Below are 24,496 nucleotides of genomic sequence, written 5' to 3'. Positions count from 1 at the left end.
CTCCTATATTATCAGAGCTGACCTATCAAGCAATATTGGAGCAAAAAAGTTCGCAAGTTAACGTTATGTTAGTATTGAGCTTATGTTAGCTCTTTGGAGCAAAAATAGATGATGAGTCGGCCTGTCTAATTCAGGGGCTGTAGCCAAGTCAATGGACAAACCATTAGTTGAACATTAGCTATTTTTTCATGAAATTTGTTATATTTTTATTTTATATACTGAACGCTCAACTCTTTTCCGTCATGAAAACATAGGATCAATCTTAAAGGGAATAATTATACATTTTCAAAAAGTCGAATTGAATAAAATTAGTGAAAAATATCCTGAACATTTATAAATCGCAAAATGTTATTTTAAAAGCATTTATTTTATTTTTTATCTTGAATTAAGCTTTAGTTGCTTTTTTTTCTGTAGTGATGCCAATCTTTAGGGTAGATATAAAAAAAATTATGAAAATTTTTAGTTTGATGTAATGAATATGAAAAAAACAATTTTCGAATCAAAATATATTTTCAGAAAATAAAGAAATGTTTTCAAAATTAAGGGAGCGAGAAGTATGATTCAAAAATGTTAAAGATTTTAACAAGCCAGTAATACTTAAAAAAATTTGCATTTTCTTTTCCTTCAGAAATTTTAATTTTAGTTTAGACACCCCTTTTGACTTTTCCTTAGACCAAGTGTAAATGTTTGGAAACTTAGAGTTAAAAGAAAGGTTTTAAATGCGTTTGTAGAAGTACGTTAAATAAAAGAAAGTGAAATAAAAGAAAGTTAAATAAAAGAATAATAGTTTAAAACCACTCTTTTTGTATTATTTGTAGAAAAGTCTTTCACTGCATTCGAATGCAGTGAAAATTGTGAGCAGAATCCTGTTCACAATTTTTAGATTTTGAGTTTCAATAGTTTTCTACATTTTTTGTAATAATTATATTTGCGAATTTTTTTGTATTAATGTTCTAAACAAGTCATGGAGTGACTCTTCAAAGGTATTTCCCTCTTCAAAGAAAAGATAAATTACAATTTAATTGTATTATCAAAAAATTAATTTTCATTATTAAAAAATAAAAAGTAATAATTTATGTCATTTTCTTTAATCTTCTAGCTTCATTAATCTTTAGGTCAGCGAAGTCTCGCTACTATACTCCAAACCACCGTATTTTGACAGGGCTGTCAGAAAGCACGCGAACCTATGAACCAAAAAGTCCAAACTGTGATGGCAAGTCTGAAAAACTTTCAATACATATTTTCTCTTCCGTTTTTAATACTTCTCCATACCCAAGTGTTTTATTTCAGCCTTTCTAGTTAAAGGATTTCATTTACCAGGTTATGCTTCAAATCTCTGTCTCCCTTTCGCGAATTTTTCTTAAACAGTGAGAATGTCCCTTGAGGTTAAACAACGGGTGAGCTAGATGCTTTAGGCATTTCAATTAAAACTTAAGATTAAAGAACTCATGTAACAGAAATAGAAGGTCAGAAACGTCGTAATCAAAACAAACTGAATACAAATTTGGCAGAAAATTTAATTTTTTGTTTTTTCAATCAGCTTCGAGAAATGAGATTAAAATTTTCTATTTTTATAAGTCTATGAAGAATGGACCTCATTTAAGAAATCTATCGTCTCTTGGGAATTCCCTTAAAGAACATTAAGCAGTATGCTTTTGATGAAGCTATATGCTTGGTTAGTTTTATTTCCACCCACTAAATGTTTAAATTAGTCATGGAACTAATTTAATCTTTGAGTGGTATACCATGCTTATTGTATTTTCTACTTCAAATCGTATTTTGATATATAGGTTTTATATAGGTTTTATAATTTTGTATGAAACTTTAATAATACAAGTATAGTTATTTTAAAAAAGAAATGTAAAAAAACTACATTTCCTGTTATTATATTAAATTGTAATTTATTTAAATTCAAATATGTTTATGTAGGAACAGATTGCTAAACAATTCTATTTGGCTATTTTTACTATCGCCCATTTCATTCAATTTATTTCGGTTTTATTCATTTTTTTTTCTATGTCCTGGAAAAAATAAGCTTTTGCCAGTAAATATTCGTAACCATTACCAATCCAAAATTTCTTGACAATCTGGAATAAAAATCTTTGTTTACTATATTTTCCCTTTTTCTCAAGAAAGACCCACTTTCATCTTGGTTTTTGAGCCCACATTTTTTGTTGAAAGTTTTTTGCTTTGGTAAATTCTTTTACCCTTTATAGTTGAAACCATTAGTTTTGTCATATCTTGTATACTACTAACAGCTATGTAATTGATTAAATTGTTCTCAGTTAAAAATTCTTGCAAATAAAAGTTTATTCAGCTAACTTTATTTTTGTTGAAAGAGACAAATTTTTGATTTTTTAAAACCAAGTTTTATTTGCTAAGTTAAATAATTGAAGTTTATTGTTTTTGTGAAATATGACTAATTTATTGATATATGCCAATAATACTTACTTTTTTGATGATGCTACTGAAATTAAACATAGTTTTTTTTATTTTTTAAAAAATTTCTTTAATGTATGTTTTATAAAATAATTTTTTGATAATCAAATTTACAACATTGAATTACTGTGTTTTATACAATCTACCTCTCTTTTTTAGTAATTTATTAAATAGCACCCTTCTGTGTTTTTCACATTTTTTAATAATTATGAAGCAACAATACTGTGAATTCTGTTTTTCATTTGATTACGTAAACCAAGTTGGAAGATTAGACGAAATAATGATAGGTGGATAGTTGAAAACCCTTAGAATGTAGTAATCATTGATAAAGAAAGGACAGTAGAAAAAAGTGAATTTTTATTTCTGTCTAAAAATACCCTTTTGAAGAACATTTTCTTTTTTTTGGGGGGGGGGGCACACTTTTTTTTTAGATTTAGGTAAAATATACAAAAATTATTTAAAGAAATTATGCGAGAAGAATGAGATAAAAACACATATATTGCTAGTTTTGATGTAATAAACATGTGTTCAGTTATATATTAAGATTATTTTATAGGTAAATAAACCCTTTATGTACTTATTACAGTTTAGGAAATTTTAAATATTGAGTTACTGACCTCTTGGTAGACACTCATTAAGAATTGTATCATTAAGAATTAATCTTCTCTATTATGGAATTATAGAAAAATTATATGATTATAGTCATTACACATTTATAGTCACTGTCCACTGCAATAAAGTTTCTCATTCAAACATTTTATTATTTCACAGGAATGGACACCAGATGAATATATACCAGATTTTTTTTTTACGATCTCAGAAAGCTCTCGTGTATCTGAACGACTTCATCACTGGATTGATTTATTGGTTATAAATGGTCTCTTAAACAAATGGATTTGTTTTTGGTGTGTTGAAAATCGTATTCATTTTCTGTACTGTGATTTTTAAGTAGCTTTTAGACTTATCACTATCCATATAGATTAGTTTTTCAGGTAAAAATTAAAATAAATAATGTGAGAGTACTAATTTTTTTTTATTCCTTATTAATTAAATTATTTATTAATAATTTAAAGTTTAAATTATTCTTTTATAATGGTTTTAATTTAGGTGGAAAAAAAAACATGGTAACGCCAACTTAAAATTTTTTTTTTAAAAAATCTAATATTATGGCAGATATTCTTGCATTTTGTAGGGGGGAAATACACTAATAATTTCCTTTTAAGCAATTTTGTTAATTATCACATTAAAAGAAAATAATAAAAAAGTTGTGAAATCCATAGCAGTAACTACCGAGGGAAAAAAATATTGAAGCGAAATCACGCGAATCGGTTTCTTCGAAAAAGGGTTACTAAATGCGTGTTTTCATTTCAAGATTCAGTTGCTGTAATAAATAATATCAAATTAGTAATATAGGATTTTAAAAACTATGTGAAATCAAAAGTAATAACTAAATAAAAAAATTACTAGAATGAAAATTTCTGCTGAGAAGGAGACCAAAATTATTTACTTCCTAACAGAAAAATCTTTTTTGAAGAACTCGGTATTGCTCTGTGACAATGTTGCCACAGGGGAGAAAAATATCACCCATTAGTATATTTTTAAAATATGTTACATATGTTAAAATACAATCTAGTTAATTCCTACCTGAAAGATTACGTATCTTATGAAACTGAAGCTTTACTTTAAGTTTAAATCATTTAAGCTAGTGTATTTTATTTTTCTTGGCGGAAGAGCTTTTAAAAATCAAAATCAGGTTTAAAATGCTTATAATTAGAGATAGGTTACTTTAATATTTCTAAAATGATTTTCATCCTATGTAATTATTTAGAATTAAAACTTACTATTTATTCCACTTGACATTTTTTTTCCTATTTATACTATGATATAAAACTTATTTAGCATTACTATTTTTGTTTCCAGGGAATGTATGAAAAAATATTTGAGAGAAAGGGGTGATATGGTGCTTGTTATCCTGCATGCTAAAGTTGCTCAAAAATCATATGGCAGTGAAAAAAGGTAAAAATGTTATTATTTTCTTTTATAAATTAAAATTATAGTTAAACCTGTATATCATGAACTTGAATTACATTTGTTTTTCTAACGGTGAAGGGGGGGAGACTCCTTTTGATAGCCAAATATTTTATTTCACAAAATATTTATAAAAGGCTTAAAAGGTTCTTATTTTTTGTTGAAAAATTTGGTTATGTCAGAAAATTTGGCTATGTCAGAAGTATCTGTTTTTTGAGGCAAATACGTGCTTTATAATATTTAAAAGGCCAACACAGTTATTATTTTGGTGAAAATGTTAAACAAATTACCGTTTTCATTCATTAACATATTTTTTTGCTTTCTCTTTGAATTTGTAATGTAGATGTATGACTGTAATTTTATTGCTTTTAAAACTGCTGACGTACAAAATCATGAATTTTTAGGTTTTTTTGCTGTCCCCCATCTGTCTATCTACTTGGAGATGGTTGGAGGAAAAAACAGGAGCAAATAGTTCAAGATGGTGAAAGTGAGCAAGGCTCTCAATTATGCGCTTTCATTGGGATTGGAAATTCTGATCAAGAAATGCAACAGTTAGATTTCAATGGCAAAGCAAGTACTCATTATGTAAAAACTTATGTCTTTTTATTTATTGATTTCCTTTTCTTTTTTAATGTATATTTTATAAAATTTACACCATGCTGCTTTTCATTTTTCTTAAATTTAAGTAAAATTTTTAAAACAAATAGAATGTTGGCACAACTTTTATCAGAACTTAAAAACAAGACAATAAGTCTAGCTGATTCTTAATATAACTTTTTAAATTATTTCAAGTATTGGTGGAGAAAAACTTAACCTTTTTGTTACTAAACAAAAAGTAACAGTTTTCAAATTCAATGTAAATTTATGAATAGAAATTTATAAATTATCAGTATATAGAATTGAAAGATTGTCTGTGTGCTTATTTCATTGCTCATTTAACATTTATTTAACTTAGTATTATTAATGAACATTGATGTTGATCAGGTTCATTCGTGGATCATCTAGTTCAGTAAAATAAATATTTGTGAATTGTATTTATTGAAATATTTAATGAACAGGAAATTTTTTCCTGTGATATTGTGATACTGTGTGTGATAAACTGAAGTGAATAATCCACTCACAGTTAAAGAGGAGTTTAGTGTATAGTAAAATAATTATTATAGGGTAAATTTTGAATGAAAACATTGAATAAGAAAGAGCAAAAAGCACAATTTCTTTATTATCACTATTGTGTAAAAATGTTGTTTCTAATGTCACTTGCCACACGAGCAAGCCTGTTGGGTGAAACCGTGCAAATTTAAGGCAGAGCTGTGTAAAAATTGTTCACATGATTCAAAAACACAAATAATTTTAGCAGAATTGATATCATTATTTTTTTCATTCCATTTAAATTTGAAGAAATCTTTAAGTTAAAAGAAAAATGGTATTGATTTCTATTTCATTTATGCACTGATTTTGCTCTAGATGTTGGAAAATTCTGTTGATTTCATGGTATTTTGGGTAGTTAAAAAATTTTACTTATTTATTATAAACCATGATCTTATTTTGCATTGAATAATTTTGTTAAGTGAATACTGTTCTATTCAAAAGTATCAAGGGGTATTTGTAACGTTGTTAACTGTTTTAATAAATTACATAAAATATTAAACAAATTTGTCTTAGACATTTCAAAGCAGGTTTCTGGAAATTCAGGAATTTAAAATTTTTTTTTTAATGTTTGAAAATAATTCAATTTTTAAAATCATCCTTCACTCTTGTTTTGTATTAAGGGACTTTTGTTTTATAATTTGATTATTTTCTCTAATATATTATATTATTATTATTGGAAAACCATGAAAACCTCTATCGATTAGCCCGACTGCAAAGGGACTCCAAACCATGATCTATCTACCACTGAAGATATTTCAAGTCAGCACTGTGGTCGATTCATGCAAATTTACAGATTTTACTCTCGCTTTTGGACTCTCCACCTACGCTATAGCACTGAACTTCTTATATGAAAAGCTAAAACAACTATTGCTTTTTTATTATTACTTTTATTACTGTTTCTAACTATAATAACTACATCTCTTTTTCAGATAAAATTTATTAACTTCACTATATTCCTAAGTTGAACCCGGTCCAGAAGACAAGGGAACTCCTGGATCAAGTATCTTTTCCTCATCACTTTTTGTGAAACTAACCAGCATTTGTGTTATGTGGAGAGGAAAGTCATGATTTTTTTAAAAAAGAAAGTTGGGACAAGTTATAAGTTATTATTTTTTCAAATTAAGAGCCAAAGCTTCTTTCCAATCTTACGTGAAACTTATTTTAATATCGCGTAAACTTATTTTAATTTAATATACTTTGTTACTACCTGAATAATGCTAAGTAATTGCTATTCTTTTAGTGTGAAAAATCTCAGTTTCATTACAACACGCGAGTTTTAAATAACACATTTAAATAATCACTTTTTAATCTACTGTGTTTTGTCCGTTTTTATTGAAAATTCATGTTATTCTTTAATTTTTGGCAGTTTTTATAATGCAATCCCAGATGATTTTAAAAATTCCGATATTTATTACATCCTGGGAATTATAAATCATACATTCAAATAATTACTCATAGTTACTTATTCGTGCTAATTTTATCGTAAATTAATGCATTTTTTGTTCAATTATTGCGATAATAAATTTTGCTTTTAAGTTTTGCTTTTTGATTAAACTCTATAAATTTTCTTTAATAAAGATATTTAATTTGATTTTATATTACTCATTAAAATACATTTGTATATATATATATATATATTTTTTACTCTTCTTTCAGTGAGCATTACAATTTTTTTCATAGAATTTCTATTCCTTTTCCCCAATATTCAAATATCGATATATTATACTTTTTTTAGTCGAATTAATTACTGATAAATATGGAAAAAAAATTGAAAAAACACAAAAACGGGTACTTAGCTAGTAATAGATAATAAAAAAAATGAATTCATGCTCTATTATGCCTTTAATAAAATAATAAGCAAATTCCTCAAAGAAAATTTAATCAAGAAAAAGAAAATATTTAACAGATCATCATTCGAGGGCACTTTGATAGCTGTAGCAACATTTAAAGTCATATAAGATTGACTCAAACTTGCTGAAAAATTTGGTTATTATTTATTAGATCTGCAGGTTTGTGTGCTCAATTTAGACTGGGAAGATTTCCGTACCATGATCGAATAATCGCTATGTCTTGATCACTTCAGGACTGCGAGAAACTAAAAGAAACGTCGTAAAATGAGACTAACTCGAAGGGTGTAACTCATAGCCACTCCCAAGCAAACATTTACATGTTTTTCTTAATAATTTTTCCCATTAAAATCAATTTGGCTCCTTGGAGATCGTAGTTGGCGTTTTAGATCACGATACGGAAATATCCCCTTTATTTTTATTATACCTTTGTCAAATAGAGAGACAGATAGCTCAATACAGAGAAGTTGGAGCACGGTGGCTCAGGGGATAGAGTTTTTGACTTCTAATACGGTGAACCGGGTTCGAATCCCGACAATGGCTTATTGATTCGAGATCTGCACCCGGCCCGCACCAACCATAGTGCTGATGTAACGTATCCTTAGTAGTAACGTATCCTTAGTAGTAGTAGTTAGATTCAGCTCGTCGTCAGGCAAAACAAAACTGTGGGAGTTTTTCGTGGATTTCCTTTCCATGTAACTCAAATGCGGGTTAGTTCCATCATAAAGTTCTCCACGTAGGCAAATTTCTCCCAATACTAGGCCTAGGTGTTCCCTTGTCTTCTGGATTTGGTTAAAAATCACAAGACTACTGAGTTGGACATGAGTAGTCGTGAACACAAAAAATCGGATCAGTTGTTAAATAAAATAGAATATAGAGAGTGTCATCAGTGGTAGACGGATCATGGGTTCCTTTGCAGTCAGGCTAACTGAGGGAGGTTTTTGCTGTTTTATTCTCCATGCAACTATAATGCGGGTTAGTCTCATAAAAAAAGTCCGCCATGGAGGCAAAATTTCTCCGAATATTTGATCCAGGGGTTCCCTTGTCATCTGTATTGGGTTCAAAATTACAAGACTACAGAGTTGAACATTAGTAGTTGTAAACCCTGAAATTGGATCGGCTGTTCAACGACAGTAATAAAATAAAATACTGAGAAGGACAGTTCGAGGATAAATCCAGGGTAAAAGCGGGATTCAAACACGCAAACTCTACGCTTAGAATTAGATTATTTATTCTAATTTCTGCTCTTTTTTTTAAGATGTTTACCAAATAGTCTGCCGCGCACTGCTATCTTACCTTTCATAAAATTTGAATTCCAAAAAAACTAATAACGGATAGAAAATTAGTAAGCTAAAAGCGTAAAAATATTTTCACACAGTCCTTCGAAACTGATTTAATGTCAACAATTTTTTTTTATTAGCATTTGAATTGCTTTTAGCATTAATTAATTGAAAAAATAACAAAAAGATAATTTTTAAATTAAAAAAATTCGACTAAAATAAAAAAAATTCTTTGAAACTACAAATTTTGGGGTGCACAACCTTTTTTAATACTTACTCTGCATGTTGACTAGTGATAGGTTGCTTGAGTATTTTATGTTATAGTAATTTTTATATAAATATTATATTCAGAAACGAAATTATCTGCAGGGATGGGGCATATATATATATCATAAGATCAAAATAGTACTAGTATTTCAATTTTTGCTTTATTTAGGTCGATATTCCACTTGTTATTTTTGAGCTAGTTTTAGTTTCAAATTTATTATAAGTGCTCTCTTTTATTTTGAAGTTTTATTTGGAGAAAAATTATTGAATTGTGTAGGATATTATAAATGGTGTATACCTGTTTGGTGTGGTATATATATATTATAACGTTCTGTAACGAAGTGAACAAGAAATTTACTCATTAGTAAGAGATAACAAAACTGAAATAATTCATTTGCTAGTTTAAAACAGTGCTTAACATTCGAGGAACCAGTTTATTTGTTTATTTATTTTCTTGATAAATTTGTGTGTATTGTGTAATACTTAGCTCTAATGTTTTTAAACATTACTTCTCAGTATTCCAATTGCTATTTTTAATTGAAATATTATCTTTATTTCATTGTTTTGTAACTGTTACATTAAGATACAAAGTCTACGGTGTTCATTCTAGACCTTAAAAAGGCCATTGGAAACTGGCAAGAGCCCCTAAAAAAGGGCACCCATCATAAAAAAAGCATTATGTACAAATATTTGCTTGACTTTTAAGACACTCAAAATATACAAAGTTTATCACTAAGAAACTTTTTTTTTAGCGCTAATTAGTTTGAATTAAAAAAAATAGTTCCTTAGTTAAATTGATACTTTCTAGAAATTGGTTTTAAAGTGAGCTTATTATCAAATTTCGAAGCTCATAAAAAATATCGATATGGTTTGAGAGTTGATTGGTGTAAAATTTACAGTTTTGCAAAATCCTCAGATTGTTTTTTTTTTTTCATGTTGATAGCTATGCTTATTTATGTACTTAATTTAAAATATTTTTTCTTTCTTATCTAGATGATGAAATTGTTGGATATTCTTGAAATTCTTTTGGAAGCTGAAGATTGCAAGCAAGAAAGAATTGATGGTGGTATCATTGGTAGTCAAAAACTAGAGGCTATCAGCTGATCTAATGGTTAGTTAGTAATTAACAATAAACTTAATTTTTACATACAATTTATGAACTTTGATTAGATTAGAGAGATGATTGTGCTCCTGAAAAAGTACAGATTTTCCCCTTGTATTTTAAAGTTTCCTTCTTGAGGTAAATGCTTAGAAAAAACAACTCACAAGAATTTACAATAGGTAGTTAAAGGCATTTACATTAATTAAACATATTTACATTAATTAAAAAATAACTTAAGCCAATAATTCTCTTTCTTGTGTGTTTTAAAATTTATAATAACTACTGAAACCAAACTTTAAATTTATTAATTGATAATGAACGAGTTCTTATATGACGAGCCTACAATATGAATTTTTAACATGTGGGTCATTTATTAATTTATTTTTGTAACATAATAGACCTGCTAATTGTAACTAAGGTGCTGGTTTTCAGTTTTGCTACCTAAATGTTTCATTTACTACTTACCTTTAACTACCTTGCATTACCTTTTATATTTTTAACATTTTATTATGTAAACACTTTTTAAATGGTATAGTTATATATTGATCAATTATCGTTTGTTAAAAGTTTAAAATCATCCTATCATTAATTTTACTTAGTGTTAAATTCTTCTAGTCTATTTCTTTATAACAGGAATAAGAAAAGTACTATGAGCATTGTTGTAAGTAGGGTGTCAGCACTGTAAAATGCATATTTATCAACTACCTTAATTTAATAGAATATTAAGTCTTATCTATAAAATACGCTACAGCAGATAAGATACTGTAAAATTTGTATTTCACTATTTAGATATTATATTATATAATACCCTGGGTATTTACCCAGGTAAATACTTAAAATTCATAAATACCTGGAACCCTACTATGAGCTCCATGGAATGAAATTCCATCTGGGAATGACGTCACGTTCCAACGGGAATTATTTCCCCCCACCACGAACACCTTGGAAAGAGTTTCTTGGCAAAAAACAACCGGTTTTCTTACCAGCCGATGTCTACCGCCCGGAATCCTGATTCTTGGAGGGAATGGTGAATTTTTGAGAACTAAATACGATATTTCGCCGATGAATGTCTTAATTATTTTCTATTTCATAAGGGAAGATTTCAAAATATCTAAAAGATAAACGTGCCCGAGCCATTTTCAAGACGATTATTAAGAGATGTTTTGTTTCGTGTGAACGAAAAAATACTTTCAGAGTTAACTAAGAAATTACAGCAAACGAAATATAATTATGCTCTTATTATATGATAATTGTTACTATTTTTTATCTTATATTACCTGGGATATATAACTTGACCAATTCCTTTTTTTGAAGTTCCAATCATTTCTTTTTTTAATTTTCTTTCAATGAACTTTTAATTCAGCAGTATTTAACTTCATTCCGAACGATAGTTTTTTATACTATATACAGATAGCAGCAAATTTAAAGGAATTTGTTGCAGGCATGATGTATTATAAAGTAAACAATTTATTTACAATAAGAAATGCGAAAAAGAAAATAGAATAAAAATGCTTCGAAAAATATTTATGAAATATGTACTTATTTCTTCTTTTACTCATTTTAAAATCTTTTATTCTCATTCTTCCATTAAAATATATACTATAAAAGCTGTGGAAGTAGTTCCTTAAACTATAATTTTTAAGTATTTCAAACGTGAAATGATTTTACAAATCACAAAAATTTTGTTTACACAAATCTATAAATTAATTTCTTGTGAACATATTTATTTAACTATCAGTAAAAAACAGTCACTTTAATAATGTAACAAATAAACCAAAGTAATAAGCAAAGTAGTAACTTTAGTCATTCATATTGTTACAAATTTAATTGAAAACTAATGAACTTTTCTGAAATTAAGTTAATTTCTAAGAGACTGATTGGTAAACGTTAATTTTTTGTCTGATAAAATTTGATTTCTTTCTGGCAATTAGTTTTTATTTAAAAACTAGTATAATCAGTAATCTATCTACATGCAGAACTCAGGCACGAAATTTTGAAACTTAATTCATTAAAATATAATCTTTATTTTAAGAGTCGTACTTTTTAAAAATATTTAAAACAAATAGTGAAACGCATTGAAAGATATATCTGAAATATTTATTATGAAAAAATGATTTTATTCTATGAATTATACATGTTAAATATGACAGTTTTTAATTAGTAATAAATTATATGTATAATAAATTAAAGAATATTTCAAAGTATTCGCAGTTTATGTTTTTTTAGTCTAATGAAAACAAAAAACATTATAAAAAGAAAACAATAAATCGTCAAAAATATTATCTAAATAGCAGAAGCTCGTTTCGTTTTAGTCATGCTAATGCTGCCAAACTAAAAAGGAAAATCTAAAGTAAATTGTGTGATTGGTTAAATTTTAGCCACGCCCTGAGAAACGAGTTATCGTGGAATGTCTGATTCCTAGGGAGTGTTCATGGTACGGTATTGAACGTTCATGGAACCAAACTTTCCCAGTTTCAATTTCCAGCCGGGAATCTTCATTCCATTCCCGGTAGCTTATGGTAGGGCCCCTAGGTATTTATGAGTTTTATTGAAACTTTTATGATCATGTTCTTTTGGGTGTTAAAAAAGTATATGTATTTAAGGTACAATTAAGTTTTACTTACATGGTCAGAAATTAATTAGTTCTTAACTAAGAAGAAAAATTCCTTCATAAATGATTAAAATCATTGTATTTTGGTTTTCATTTGAGAATGGCTATGGTTTAATCATCCTGAACTTCACAGTTTGATTCATAATTCCTAATATTTTTGGCTTCTCATCTTAGAAATATATTTTTAAAATGTAAAATATTTTTCAGATTTTAAGTAATTTATTTTAGAAAATTCATCATACAAAAATTTCTCTTTATATGAATACTATGCAATCTAACTCTGATCTATATTTAGTTGTAAAAAAAAAAGTAAAACAAAAAAACTGTTTTTCAATAAACAGCTTGAAAGCTTTTTTGTATAACTCAAACAGAAAATTATTAGAAAATAAGCATTTAATGGCGTATTTTTTAAAATAAAGTATTTATTTAAAAAATAACTTTAAAATTGGTTAAAAAAAAGTCATTAATATTCCTTTTCGGAAAAAGAGATACTTATGCAAATTTTACCATATAAAAATAATTCTAACAAAGTAAATATTTGTAATAGTACTGAAAATTAAATCTATGAACACAGATAATTTTACCATTGTGTAATTATCATTTATTTTTCTTAAATATGGAATATGAATAAATAGGCAGTGTTTTTAAGAGATGGTGGTTATTTTTACAGAAAAGACAAAGAGGGTACATTTATAGGGATCAAAGGGTAGACAGGGCTTCTAAAATTGTTTAAGGAAAACACTGCATAAATCCTACATAGTGATATAAATACATATTAATATAATACATAAATATATACACATCACATGACACCGTCTATAAAATGCCATCCTGGCTTCCATAATTCTATAAACAAACATTGAAGAAAAAGTTATCTTTAAAAACTCATAAAATTTTTGATATTCTCCCTTATGTATCCACAATGCGTATTTTTATTCGCTAAAGAGTTTAATTTAAAGAAATATTTAATTAAAACTTAATGTTATAAATTTAATTAAAAATTCTTAGCAATATTAATAATCAATATTTCACATAAAACTGAAAATTAAATGAAAATGAAACTTATGAAACATTACCTCACTAGCCCAGACAGCAGTGTCAGATGCTTAAATATTTGTTAGTCTAAATTTGTAATTTTTTTGTTTTTTTTTTGTTTCATTAAATGACATTAAGTTTTAAACTCTTAGTTCTATTTACATGTACAAATTCATCAGAGACAACACCTCCCTGTTTAGATATCAAAGTTTAAGTTTTGCACCACTCTGACCTCTTCTGTAAATTTAAGATAGCTGCAAAAACTCACTTTGAACTTAAAATATCGACATTTTGCTTTAAACTGTAACTTCTAAGCTTTTTAAACTATAACTTCTTTCTTCTTAAACTATAACTTAAACAATTAACAGCTTTCCTCTAAATATTTTACTGTTCACTTATTTTAATAGAATGTTTCTATAATTTTTTTTAAAAATTCTAAGTAATAAAGGCTCATAGTTTTACTAGTTCCTTAGTTTTGTGATTAAAGGAGTAAATATGATGTAAGTACTAATTTTTCCAAACATAAAAGTTATTTTAAATTTGTTATTATACATATTTATAATATTATTATATTATTATATTTTATATATAAATGAATGTCTTTGGGCTAAGTCTGTGTGCCAAATGCAATGAAATTTGGCATATATATAATTCAAAGCACTAAGAAGATAATTGTCAGTGTTATAGCATTCTATGACGAATTGTTCAAGCGGGATAGGCAAACAAGGAAATTCTGACTAGTTAAGCAGTACCCATTGTTTTGAATTTAACTTTTGACAGTTCAGTTTTTCAACTATTTTAAATATGACATCAGTAGTGATATTTATTAGCTTACAGATCTATTTGTAAAAAAAGAGTAAGGAGTTTACTGCTAGTACATTGAATTATTTTTTAATTGCTGTAGAATAATCATTCAGAATAAATTTATTCTGGCTAAATTTAATCATGACTAAAATTTCTGTGAATGATGCCCATCACTCAAACCTTTATATGCTATTAGTTTAAGTAAAAGTGAATATTAAATTTAGTTTATGTTTTTTATTCTTCATAACATGAACTACTCATTCCATCAGGGTATGTAAATGTTAAAGTACTTGTCAGGATTTTAGTGATTAGGTTGAAAACTATAAGTATAAAATCTGTCTTCATACTGTACAGTTTATAATAAATTCTGTTATGTACTTGCAACAAACATCTACCCTATTTGGAAATACAAAGCTTATTAAACAAGAACTATTACTAGTTATGTTAATGCAAAAATTGAACAATCAAAAGTTTTTTTTCATATTTTTTAGTTTACATGAATTAAGTACATTCCATTTACCTTTATTTCATTTGGTGATTCTCCTATTGCAGGTTTTATTAAAAAAAAAAAAACATGGGGTTTTCTTTTTATAAAAATGCTAAATTAGATGACTTCTGGTACTTGTATCAGAAACATTACCAACCATATCATCTATTTAGTTGCACTTGAAATTCATGTTTAAGACAGTATTTTTAAAAACTTATTGGAATCACCCTACACTATTGGAAGTAAATTTTGAAATAAATGTTTTTGTTTTATTCACAAAATTAACATTGTAGTTAATTTTTGAAATATTTATCCCTATTCTGCAGTTAACAGAATAAAAATTTTACTATTCTATGTTTCAGTTATTGTTTCCACGTGAAGAGGATGAAATAATAGCACATTCAAAACTTTTAGACAACTTAAAAACTGCACTAAGGATGCAACCAAATAGGTAAAAGTTAAAATCCTTTTTGCACAAGTATTGTATTGATATTTAATGGTATATATAATATAATACCACTAATTAAAATATAATAAGTATTTTAGTGATTAACTAGGGCATCTACAATAAATCCCAAAAGGGTGTTTAACCTCTTTAGTAATTCTGTTCTAAATTTGAAATTTTATGGGTTGTAGCACATTCTTAATTTGCTCCCACATGGATTTAAATTAATTTCATTAAATTTTTTCTGCTTACAATTTATAATTTGTTCTCATATGAAAATGTCTTTTGTGAATACAATAAATACATAGTAAAAGCTTGATTAGCCAGAATGTGTGTGAATTCTGAAAATTATGATTACTTGAGATAAATTAAGGTAAGTAAGGCAAAGATCATGTATATAATATTAAGCATATACATGGACTTTGCCTTACTATTGGACCCCTTTATTTAATTCATAATTTTTTTTAATGTAGCTTGAGATGGAAAAATAACAAAGGACTCAAGTTGAAAGTTTGGCAAAAGCTGGATGTTTATCTGATGATGCTAAAGCTGGAATAACCCCAGCACCTGGAATAGTACCATGTCCTCCACCACCACCTCCATTTCGTATCGGTAAAACAGCTTTTATTTCACATAAATACAATATGTGTTAATGCATTCAATTTCAATATAATATTCTGTTATCACTGTTATCCAGTCAAGACACAAAATTCTGTCACACTTTATAGTTGTTATATGAAAATTTTAAAAGTATTTATTCTTTGAAATGGTTTTATATACAACCATAAGTACATTAGGGAAAATAGGATTGTTTGAAAATATTGAATTTTGTTAGAATGACATGTAAGAAAAAAGACAGTACAGTTTTGAGGTGAAACCTTTGCATATATTAACTAAAACTTTTTCAATTTTCAGGAACTTCCATTATAAAGCAGACAATTTTTAAAATTATGCTCTCTGTCAATCCTACACTTAAATAATATTCCAAGCCAAAATTTCTCTTGGTGATGATGCACATCGGTAACAATCTCTTAACCCCAAGTTGTTGACTATGATATAAAACCACAAATATATTGAGGCATATAAAATTGTTGATAAATATTGAATTTTCTGAAAATGTTAGGTAATAAAAAAAAGAAACAGTTTTAAGGGAAAAATTATTCATTTATTAACTTAGTTTGCCATTCATACAAATAAAGAAAAACCCATTATAAATTTAACAAATGACATAAATTTTAAAACTGTAGTCTCTGGCAATTCTGCACATAAATGACAGTCTTTAGACTTAAAAATTGTTTCTTGGTTGAAAAAACATTCATGTAAAAAGAGATGATTTCAATGAAATCTAAGTCTCCTTCTTAGCTTCATGCAGTTTTATGTGCTTTTATGATTTCTTAGCTGCAAACTTTACTGCATCAAAAAATCAATCCCTGCCCCTTGTTATTCAATGTTAGTGTATAGCTAGGAAATTTTTGCACAATATTACCCAGGAGCTCAATGCTTATAGGGTCAAGTGAATTCTGAACAAATATTTTAGTATGGTAATTTTTCAACTGTTTTTATTTGTAGAAATTTTATTGAATATTATGTTTTTTTGTGTCTTCTTTGATTTATTATTGTGATTATTTTCTGCATGAATAATTTTTTAGGCTCATTAAATGACAAACCTTTAAATTTGTCAAGAGTGATGTCTAAAAATATTCCTCAGCCATCAAATCCTTTGAAATCCTTTAATTGGTGTAAACTACCAGAAGTAAGAAAAACAAACTTGCTTATTAATATACATTTCAAAAAAATAATTCATAAGTGTATAACCAATGTTATTTAAACCGTTTGGGAAAACTGTACAAAGATATTGATTTACAAAAATTTGATAAGACATTTTGTGCTTATCAAAAACAGCAGGTAACATTTTCATAAAAATTAGTAAAATAATTTTTTTCTCTGATTGCATTGGATTTAATGTATAAAATTAAACTTAGATTAAAATTAAAAATATATTCTGTGTTTTTTTCTCAATTTCTTTGTGTTTGTTCATAGGTAATATTCCTTTTAACTCTCTAACTAGTTTCTACTGAACTAGAACTTTAACTAGTTTCTACTGAAATTTATTCTTAGTGCATAACTCTTGAACGATCGTAAATATTGAGATTTTCTGTTTATTTCTAATTTGAAAACTGTGGTGAAATATACGTACACATGTATATGTAGTAAAGAAATAGGAATTACTCTACATTATTGTTAATTTTAAAAGATTATTACGTTTGGTTTGTGAAAATTAGTCATATCAGTTTTTCTTTGAAGCAGCTTTTCTATATTAGTTAGGTTTCAAAATTTAAAAAAAAAAAAATTTAAACACACCCTAATTAACAAGTCTCAACCTTTTCTTTAAAAAAATATCAGTCTCTTTGATCTATCCTTGCATTACAGAAAATTAAAAGCTATTATAAACGTATACATTTATATTATATAAGTGTACATTTTGCATATTTTAAATGAATGCCTATTATGCTTTTCTTAAGTACTTGTTATTAATTTGTAGTGCATTGGTTCAGTTATAGAAGATATACCAGCAGTGGTGACTAAAGCCAAATCAAGAGAACTCTCTGTCATTGATGGTAGGCATGTTCAAAATTGTACAATATTGTTATCAAAATTAAGACTCTCAAATAAAGAAATTTGTAGAACAATTCTTAGTATGGATAATAAGGAACAGTTACCAAAAGATATGGTTGAGCAGATAATTGATCTTTATATATAAGTATGTATATTAAGGGGGAAGAACAGTTTTAGTCAATTTTTCTCAAAAAAGGATACTTGGATCTCCATCTGTTGCATTTTGAGCATTGCTAAGTTTTGACAAAGTAATCATGTGAAAAATAGTCTCTTTCTGAGTGTTATTACACAGTGAAGAAGGACGGTACTATGCTAAAACCCTACCTTTCCACACGCAAAATCCTCTTTCTTTGTATCAGCTTTCTCATTTCGCTTAAACTGTTCTTCCCTCGTAGGTTTCATATGTCATAGGTCAGTCAAAAAATTCAATTATTTGCTATGGATTCTCTGATATTTTCTAATCAGTCTGACTGTTTTTAGGTTTATAACAATAAGCTTCTTTTCTTAAATGTTCTTTTTTAATGTTTCTGCAAATTAAGTTTACTTGGAATTTGAATATTGTAATAATTTTTTGCATTGTAACTAAATAAATAATCAATTTAAATTAATTTCTAATGATTGAGGCCCCTGGTTACCCATCAGCTACTGGTTCTTTTGACCATTGATGCTGTCCTCTTTTTTTTTTAAACACAACATTACCAAAGTAGCAACTAATATTAGATAACATCAGAAAATCAATAAAATCTAACGTTATCTTGCATAACTTCTAATACTAAAAAGATACAAAAAGTCACTGTTTGCATTAGTTTTGATGCTATATGATGTTAGATTTTGTATTCTGATATTATCTTGCATTGCTTTTTATTTTTTGGAGTAAGCCAGAGGAAGATTTGGATGGTAGTAGAATAATTAGGTGAGATAGTTTTAATTAATTTTCTGTATTGCTGTTAAGCAGTAAAACATAGAACAATAGTTTTTATAATGTCATTCCATGTATTATTTACTTAGCAATACAGAAATACTAAATAAAATTATATTAGCGAATCCCATTACCATCCATTTTCCTCCTTCCTACTCCAAAGTATATCTTTTGTTCTTATGTTATATTATGATTTTTTTTTTTAATATTTCAAATTTATTTAAGAAATAATTCTATATCTCAACTTTTATTTTTCATACATTTCTTCATACAACTTTTATTCTTCATACATAATCTTATTCTTCTGCAATGTTTGTAAAACATGCTTTAAAAAAGTCGTAATTTAAGCCATTTGCAATTTGATAATTATCATTCATTATTTAGATTCTGAAACTACATAATAAAAAACCACCCTATATAATTACAAAGTTAAATTTACATTTGAATTAGTTGAAAATTTATCTTAATTTTTTTTTTCTCGTGAAATGTAACTATGTCAGTCATTTCCAAAAATATTAAAATAAAATTATATCTAGAGTTTATAAATTGTTATTTTCGTAATAATTGAGACAATAGATTTTTTTTTTAAAAATTAAAATTATTTTATTGCATTGTTTTCTTACTATAAACTGTTTTTTTAGTGATTGTTCTAGGGAATGTTTTCTTACACTGTGGTAAATTAAAACGGCTTTTTCATTCTAACTTAAAAATTCGCTGTGCTACTTGTCCAGCCATGCACCCTTCAAGAAGTAAGTCTTCAGTACAAAAAAAAAAAAGCTGTATGGTGGCCATTTTGTATAATAACGCACCAGAAGAAATTTTTTTTTTACAGTACATTGCCTGATGCCAAGGATCTTTTTCAGAATGTTGTTTAATTCAGCTATCTCCCTCAAAAAATTTCTCAAGCAATACTGATTTTTTTCACCACTTAAGTTACCTCACTGTAAATTTTAAGTTGCAACTCATATTGCATATATTTTTTTTACTTCATTTTTGCAAGAATTTTAAAACTATTTATAAAGGGCAGAAATTACGTAGCAACCTGTATGTTACTCTTTTTCTTGTAATTTTTTATTTAATATCATTATTCTTGTTTTAAAGCTTTTGAAGTTTATGCCTAGTCATGAGGAAAAAGTCCTTTTGGAGGAACATAGCATAGAAATTGACAATATGGCTAGATCTGATAGATTTTTATTTGAAATAAGCAAGTATGCCTTATTTTTTTCTATTAAGTGATTTTGTTAAAAGCTAAATTTAAGGTATATCTTTTTCTTCTGAAAATAAAAATTTAACTAAATTATTTCTGCAATATTTATAATTGAATTATAATACAATAAAGCTTGAAATATCATAAAAATCCATCTGTTCGCCAAAATGAAATTTTTTTTCTGAAAATTACCAGTCTCATATTGAATTAATTTATCCCGCCATTCCCCAATTTAATATTAAATCCAAAGTGACTTAATATTAAAAAATAATTTCTTTTGGTAGTCTCAGTTAATGATCAAGTTTCTTGTTAAGAAAAACTTTTTTAACTTTTTTGCTGCATTAAACCACCATTTTTTTAAAAGGGCAAAATAAAAAAAAAATTATAGTACAGTAAAGCATATTCTTTATGTCTGTCAGGGGACTGATATATTATCAGTGTATAAACCAACGGACATATAACTTAAAAGGAAACAAAATGCAAATTCACCATTGAAATAAAAATTTTAATAATGACTTGATGGGAGCATTAGTTTTCAACCTAATATTAATGATGTAGAAAACAATCAACATGGTTATTAATATAGTTAACAAAGCACCTGTTACAATTATCTGTCAGTGAAATTGTTTTGTGCTTTTAAAAATTTTTTTGATTTGTAGGAATGTTTCTAAAAACCGTGCTCAGAGATATGAAATTTCAATAATGAAGTTCTTTTTAAAGTTTCTATACAAAGTTTTTTGTGAGTACTGATCTTTTATGCATATCTCATTCTTTTTCAGCGAATAATTTAATCCCTACTCCCTATTCTTAACTACTACTTTTTTATGGGACTTACTTAGTTGAAATTAGGGGGGGGGGGAGGATTCCTTTTGTGAGCCTTGCTTAGAACTTTATGAATCCAGGCGAAATAATTATATACTTCAAAAAAATGAGACATGTAACCAATTGTTTTTTTAACATAAAAAAAAATTAAGATGCATAGATTAAGAATGAACTGGAAATACTATGAAATGACAAATAAATGAAAGAGATAAATAAAAGTTATAATAAAATAACTGATGATAATGGTAATAATAAATGTTAATAAGGGAAAAGGATAAGTGAGGAACATAAAAATAATGCTTTACTGTATATAAAAATAAAGTTTGTAAGAAATACATATTAATCGCTTAAGACAAATGAAAATAATAGCTAAATTTAACTTTTACATCTAAGCAGCTTTTAAAAATAGATCAGAGCAGTTTGGATTTCATCAAAATTTTTTAATAATGAATTTTAAAATTAATTTAAATGAAAAATTTATAGTATCTTGTTTGTATTTTTCAACAAGCAGGAAATTTTTTTATTAAAAATTTGTTATATAAATATTTTAAATGTACAGTTTATTTGAGGGTGATAAAGTATATAAATTGTTTTATTGTGGCTCCTTGCCAAATAAAGTTTTCATTTTGCCATCACAATAAAATTGTATATATTTTTAAAAAAGTGTGACCTTAGATTTTTAAATAGAAAATGCTATTTTTTTAGTTTATTACAATTCACAGGTCCTGTATATATTTCAATCCGAAATCTTCTTTTTTAACTTTTTTAATGTTATTATTAAAGTTATAGTTTATTTAAATTAAATGTACTTGAAATATTTGTAATTATTTAAATCAGTGTTTCCCAAACTTATGACTTTTGTGTACCTTTTTTAAATTTCTCGTAACGCTGTCTACCACTGATAAAAAAATGAATGGATTTTTTTACTATAAAAAAATGCCACTAAAGTTAAAAATCACATCTGGCTGTTGATACCACTAATTATTAACTGTTATCTCTGCAAAAAATAGTCAATAGAAAAATATTTAATCATAAAGTTTCATGGCTAGTTTTATTTTTAAATAAAATGTTTTGAAATTTTCGTTTGTTGCAAGATATTTTGCATAAGAACGTGTACCCCAGGGGTGAAAGCGAGACGGAAAAGAGGAAAGGCTGGTAGAAAAGCCATTTAAGTTATTGCTAGTTTTCGACAGGAGTTTACTTTAAAACTATTCAACAATTTCTTCTTTATCTTGGAAAAGAAGCAGTTTTACTTATATCTTAAAACTATAGAAGAAATATTGATAGTTACAGATATTTTATTTTTCTCAAAAAATGCTAGAATAAAATGTCTTTCGTAGCAGTTTTTGCTCTTTTCCGTCTTACTATAAGGGCTTTCAGCCTTTGTGTACCCCCGCTGAACTGTTCCCGTACCCCTGGGGGTACGCATACCACACTTTGGGAAACACTGATTTAAATTGTCAATTAGTTGTCTTTATTTTAAAATATTTCCGTAGCTTTATGAAACAAAATTGAAAAAGTAGAATCATGTTGAATTAATTAAAATTAAATACTTTTGATTGTTAACTTTGTCATCTGGCAGCAAAAAATTCATATCCTTGCTGACATTAGGGCGGAATTCAGCTAAATTTTCGCAATTACAATGGCTCACTCAAGCCAATCAGAAACCTGTAATTTTGTAAACATATCGCATCTTGCTATACGCAAAAATACAGGCTTTTGATTGACCACATTTTTCCATCGTATTTGCGAAAATTTAACTGAATTCCACACTAGAAAGTCATGAATTAACAAAATATAGATTTTTCTTTTGTGTTCATATTATAGATTTATGAAGGAGTTAACATAAAACTGACTAATTCTACACTGTACACATACTTTGTTAAAAAAAAGTTCATTAATGAAAGAAACCTAAAATAAAGTTTTAATTCGGTTTAGGGAGCCCCTCTGATGTGGGGACCGGGGCAACTGCCCCTCATGCCCCTGCCTTTGTCAGTCTTTGAGTGTTTGACTGAGTAATGCTGTTATTTTTCTAATAAATAAATAGCAATAACTAATTTCATTCACTTTAAATATTTTTCTTTTTCAGAATTATTCACTATGAACAAAGAATTCAAACTTTATTCTACAAATAAATAAATCGCAAGAAAGAGTGAGTGACTCAAAAGCAAAAATAGAGGTATTTTCTTATAATTTATTGTCAAAAAATGAAAAATTTGTATTTAAAATTATTCCCATCATTTTTACAATGGTTTTATTTTTTTTTAAAGAACGTTTTTCTAATTTTAGTGTTCAAAGTTATTTTTTTAATGATAAGGATATTTTTTTTCCATTTGAAGTTATAAAAAAAATTCTTCAACATTAAATATTTTATATTAGGTCATTAACAATACATCTTTTTTATAAAAATATACATAACTTTAATTTTTATACTTGTTGGTGGAATAAGTGAGCATCAGATATAATTCTAATTTTATTCTCAATACTCATTTTTTATGATGTTTAAATTTTCTCATTCAAACCCTGCTTTGGAATAGATATTTTTTAGAATCAGGGCTGATTGTGCTCCGGAAAAAATCCGGATTTCCGGATTTTTCGTTAACAGTGATCCGGAAGTTTCCGGAGATCGAAGGTCCAGACGTTTAAAAAAATCATTGATCACAGAAGTTTCCGGAAATCAAATTTTCAAAGGTGGAACTTAAAAACACAGTTTATTTTATTTGTTTGTAAGGGAGAGCCAGAGGGATACTTTATAAGCTTATTTTCATAATTAATTTTCATTTTTTATCAGTAAATAGTTTTTATAATCATTAACTCAAAAAAGAAAGACATATTTGTAAGTTTTAATTACTTCTCCAGGTCATCATAAGTATGTGTAAATGATATAGGTATGTGAAAATTTTTAAATATATTTTAAGTAAACTAAGAAATATTGAGAAAAAGGAAAAATTTTCTAATTTTTCAATTTAAACTGGGTTTTTTTTTTAAACCCACGAAATTTTCCGGAATTTTGACTTGGGCTCACAATCACCCCTGTAGAATGGAACTAAAAGAAAAATTAGATTCAGATTTTCATAGACATAATATGTCTATATATAAAGTTCTAGCATAAGGTTCATAAGGAGGAAACGAAGTACTATGAAGTTTTTTCAACATTATATCTTATAAAGTTTCATCGTAAGGTTTTGATCAATAACAAATAGTCTATTATAAATTTTCAATTTATGTTTACCAAACTCAAAAATTTGTTAAAAGTCAAGTGGAATATGGTATTATATCTCACTTTGAGCTACCTTCTTAACTTTTATACGTCACTTTGAACATTAGAAAGCCAGAACATTAGAAAAGAAAATTCATTGAACATTAGAAAAGAAAATTCATTAATCTAAAAATAGATTTGCTTTAAAAAATATGCATATGATGTCTAATTTACTGCAT

General features: G+C 27.0%; 1 protein-coding gene across 47 annotated transcripts in view; it reads left to right on the top strand.

Annotated features, from left to right (window-relative positions):
• The first annotated feature begins 1,448 nt into the window (after positions 1-1,448).
• The window catches only part of LOC147801946 (E3 ubiquitin-protein ligase RNF10-like), a 53,359-nt gene continuing 30,311 nt past the window's right edge, over positions 1,449-24,496 (top strand). For 34 of the 47 annotated variants that reach the window (XR_015430673.1, XR_015430666.1, XR_015430665.1 and 31 more), the window contains exons 1-5: positions 15,968-16,106; positions 17,144-17,247; positions 18,037-18,112; positions 20,131-20,237; positions 23,148-23,237. The gene's annotated coding sequence lies outside the window, so the exon portion shown is untranslated. Of the gene's footprint in view, positions 1,676-3,210; positions 3,345-4,359; positions 4,456-4,871; positions 5,053-7,295; positions 9,043-10,003; positions 10,122-15,411; positions 15,501-15,967; positions 16,107-17,143; positions 17,248-18,036; positions 18,113-20,130; positions 20,238-20,895; positions 20,976-23,147; positions 23,238-24,496 lie in introns of those variants that run through there. The other 13 variants (XR_015430671.1, XR_015430652.1, XR_015430649.1 and 10 more) reach the window with 10 other exon arrangements.

The sequence above is a fragment of the Parasteatoda tepidariorum genome, chromosome 11, assembly GCF_982258835.1.
Source record: "Parasteatoda tepidariorum strain Cologne lab strain chromosome 11, Ptep-v5.0, whole genome shotgun sequence".
Classification (NCBI taxonomy): domain Eukaryota; kingdom Metazoa; phylum Arthropoda; class Arachnida; order Araneae; family Theridiidae; genus Parasteatoda; species Parasteatoda tepidariorum.
Note: the sequence above shows the minus strand (reverse complement) of the source record. Positions and strands in the feature narration are given on the sequence as shown.